Here is a 4,312-nt window from a genome sequence, read left to right on the forward strand (position 1 = left end):
CCACTACCAAACCGGTGCAGGTCCACTATCATCACCTTGACACTGAAGAGCCATCGCAGGCTCCCATCCCTGTGGCTCGGAGTGCCCCAGACTCCCCGCCCTTTGGCCAGCCTCTCAACTTTCGGGTCTTACAAGAAGGACACTGAAAAGATAGGTTTTTACCTTGGGTCTCGCTAGGAAAGGTCCATCCCATCTCCCCCTCTACTCAAATAGCCTAAGGCCATCAGCCCTGACCCACCCTGGCTCTTTCCCCATGACAAGAGACCTGGTAAGTCAAAGATGGAGCTGGCATTAAGTCTCGACCGCCTAAGACAGGGCAGCCCTGTGGGGGAGGGGGTTGGGTTAGGGTTAGGGTTAGGGTTAGGGTTAGGGTTAGGGTTAGGGGTTAATAGTAGCTTTAGTACCCTGTGACCGGGTAAGAGTTTGAGCATTGCCCTCTACCAGGCTCAGGCTCCCATCATGAGACCTCAAAGATGAGGTTGAGAGGCCTCCTTCCAGGGCACTTCACTTTGATGGCCCAATTGACCTTATTACACAGACAAGGGGGAGATGTTGGGAACCATGAGAGACCTGAGAAAAACATCGTGCCCCAGCTGGCTGAGCACCTTGGAATAAGCATCCTGCTCTTTGACCACAAGTTCCAGCTTGCCTTGAGAAAAACATCCTTCTTGGCCCTGAGATAAGAATCATTCAGTGTACCATAACTTCTTAGAACTTCCCCCGACCCACGACTTCCCCCTGGTGTCTCAGCCCCAGAAGATCTTGTAAACTTCCTTCTCCCTCCTTCCTTTCCCCCTCCCCTCCAAGATTTTTGCTTTAAATATGCTCTGCTCAACCAAGTAAATGGCTCTTGACAAGCAATGCTTCCTTGAGTCCTGTCATCTCTCTTGCCCATTCTTTATTCACAGGTTGTGACTTTCCTCCTTCCCCCGAATAACTTTGTCCTGCAGGCCAGGTCATCTTTCTTTAGGTTAGGGAAGTTTTCTTCTATAATTTTGTTGAAGATATTTACTGGCCCATTACCTTTGGAGTCTTCATTCTCTTCTATACCTATTATCCTTAGGTTTGGTCTTCTCATTGTGTCCTGGATTTCCTGGATGTTCTAGGTTAGGAGCTTTTTGCTTTTTGTATATTCTTTGACTGTTGTGTCAATGTTTTCTATGGTATCTTCTACCCTTGAGATTCTCTCTTCTATCTCTTGTATTCTGTTGATGATGCTTGCATCTATGACTCCTGACTTCTTTCCTTGGTTTTGTATCTGCAGGGTTGTCTCTCTTTCTGATTTCTTTATTGTTTCTATTTCCATTTTTAGATTCTGTATGGTTTTGCTCATTTCCTTCACCTGTTTGATTTTGTTTTCTTGTAGCTTTTCAAGGGTTTTTTGTGTTTCTTCTTGAAGGGCTTCTAGCTGTTTACCTGTGTTTTCCTATATTTCTTTGAAGGTGCTATTTATGTCTTTCTTAAAGTCCTGTATCATCATCATGAGAAGTGATTTTTATATCTGAATCTTGCTTTTCCAGTGTGATGGTGTGTCCAGGACTTGCTATGGTGGGAGAATTGGGTTCTGATGATGTCAAGTAACCTTGGTTTGTGTTGTTTATATTATTACACTTGCCCCACATCATCTGGTTATCTCTCGTGCTACCTGCCCTTGCTAAATCTGACTGGAGCCTGTCCATCCTGTGATCCTGGTTGTGTCAGAACTCATCAGAGTCAAGCTGTCTCTGAGATCCTGTGATTCTGGAATCCTGTGATCCTGGGCTTCTTAGAGCACCTGGGAGTGGAGCTTCCTCTGGGTGTTTTGGGACTGGGTGCAGATTTTGCACCCAAGGTCTGCTAAGGGCACCAGCCCAAACAGACTGGAAGGAACCTGAGCCACTGGGCTGAGGGAGTTCCTGTGTGCCTGGGTCCTGCTGGTCCCAGTTACTCCAGTATTAGGACGGATGTTGTGTCCTCCTCACCTCTGATCCTGGGCATGTTAGAGCGCCTGGGAGTAGAGCTTCCTCTGAGTGTTGTGGGACTGGCTGCGGAGTTTGCACCCAAGGTCTGCTCAAGGCACCAGCCAGATCTTGTGATTCTAAAAGAATAAATTTTCTTAAAAGATCTAAAATGATATTTACAACTCAAATTTTAAAGCTATTTAATTTATTTTATGTATGTGAATGCACTGTCTCTGTCTTCAGAGACACTAGGAGAAGGCATCAGATTCCATTACAGATACTTGTGAGCCACCATGTGGTTTCTGGAAATTGAACTCAGGACCTTTGGAAGAGCAAACAGTGCTCTTAACTTCTGAGACATCTCTTCAGCCCTATAACTCAATCTTTTATATATTTTTATATTTTATGTTTTATATTATTTAGTTTTAAATTTTCACCTATAAAAAAGCAGTGTAATTGTTCTTTTGTCATTTTCTTGAAAGTTGTAAATGTTTACAAAACAGCTGATAATGGAGCTTGAGGATACAGGGCATTGGTATAGCCCTTATCTAATATGCATGAGATCCTAAGTTTAAATTCCAACAGCCTTTCTCTGAAAACTTTTATAATTTTCACATAATGTAAAGTGTCTCTTTGTAAATGTTAATACCATAACTTCAGTTATAAGAAGAACATTTGATTCAGAGGGATTTCCCTTTCATGGGACAACTATCTATACACTATTTAACTATATCTATAACAATAACCATAACTATATATGTTGATAGCAACTGATTTGAAAATCACTCAGGTAATATTTGTTGCTCAAGTAAGAATCCAGTGGGTGCAGTTTAGGGTTGAAATTATAGTGCTGTTACATCACGACACTCAAGAACTCAAAGTCCTGGTGTCTCTTACATCTTCAAAAGTTGTTACAGTTACCTAGAGATGTACTGAGTGATATGTGGAAGTTGATATCTAATACTGTGTTCAGAAGCAATACATACAATCTGATTTAAATTAAACCATACCTCAATGATATGTCTACATATAACTACATTGAAATAAGAAATCATCATCAAATTGTGTACAAAATGAAGAAGAAATGATTTGGGTGTCCATCTATAAGTCTCTACCTTAAAATGATATATTGCAGCAATAGTAACTTTAGGACAAAATATGTAAGTTGTGTCTCTAGCAATTCCAAGATATATTTAACTTTGGGGGAATTGTGTTTTATGGGACATTTCCCTCAAGGTTATTTTCCTAGATGTGATTGTTTCTACTTACTGATAGTACTTGGTCAATTGAACGTTGAGGTGTTAGGATGGAAATGTATGGAGCACCCATAATTAAACTAGTGCCACCAAGGCAATTTGTCTTCACTGAACTCTGAGATTAGAAGCAGTTAGGATGCCTCGTGAAAGCCGAAGCTGCACTTCTCGGGTGTCTCCTCCGGCCAGCCAGGCCCCTCAGATGAGGGCTGCTCCCGGAAGGGCACCTGTAGCTCAGCCTCCAGCAGCAGCTGCACCATCTGCAGTTGGCTAACCTGCCACTGCACCTCGGCAGCCAGGCCTAATGTCCCAGATGGTTAACATTGCAGCCAGTGTGGCTGTGGGTTCTGCAGTGGGGCACACCCTGGGTCAAGCCATCACTGGGGGTTTCAGCGGAGGTGGTAATGCTGAGCCTGCAAAGCGTGACACCACTTATCAGGAGCCTCAGGGAGCCTAGTTGCAGACCCAGCAATCTTTTGGACCTTGCTCTCTAGAGATCAAGCAGTTTCTGGAGTGTGCTCAGAACCAGTGATGTCAAGCTCTGTGAGGGATTCAAAGAGGTGCTGCAGCAGTGCAGGATTGCAAATAGTTTAATCTAATCAAGAAATTCAAGCCAAAGAAATGTAAAATTGGCTCTGTATAATAGATAGTACAAGTGTGGACCCTTATGTTTCTAACAATTCCATTGCTTTGGAATGGCCACGAAAGAGATCTAATAAAAGATGTTTACTGAGGCTTGTAGTGTTGGTTACTGGGCAAGTGTTTTGCCTTCTTGAACTAACTGTATTGTGATTGTGAGTTTAAAAAAAAAATAAGTTGGTTTATTCTGAAAAAAAAAAATCTAGTGCCACCAAGATTGACAAGTCACTCTACACATGATTAAGTTAATTTCCTATGAAAATTAATATAAGATGCCTTTATTGTGAATCAGTTCTCCAAGGTCAAGCCAATTTATATAATTATTGTTGAATTTCAAACTATGGAGATAAAGTCAGTCTTAAAATCATTTTAATTCTCCCTCCTCATACCTATACTAAATAATAAATTAAGGAGTTAGAGGTATGTTTCATCTTATCTCCAGTTTAAAGCGTATATTACTGTGGGCCTGTGTCTCTCTGC

The 4,312-nt window shown here is 42.0% G+C and overlaps 1 pseudogene; it reads left to right on the forward strand.

Annotated features, from left to right (window-relative positions):
• The first annotated feature begins 3,332 nt into the window (after nt 1-3,332).
• On the forward strand, nt 3,333-3,792 carry LOC116095365 (annotated as a pseudogene).
• The last annotated feature ends 520 nt before the right edge of the window (nt 3,793-4,312 follow it).

The sequence above is a fragment of the Mastomys coucha genome, unplaced genomic scaffold (assembly GCF_008632895.1).
Source record: "Mastomys coucha isolate ucsf_1 unplaced genomic scaffold, UCSF_Mcou_1 pScaffold18, whole genome shotgun sequence".
In the NCBI taxonomy this organism is placed as follows: domain Eukaryota; kingdom Metazoa; phylum Chordata; class Mammalia; order Rodentia; family Muridae; genus Mastomys; species Mastomys coucha.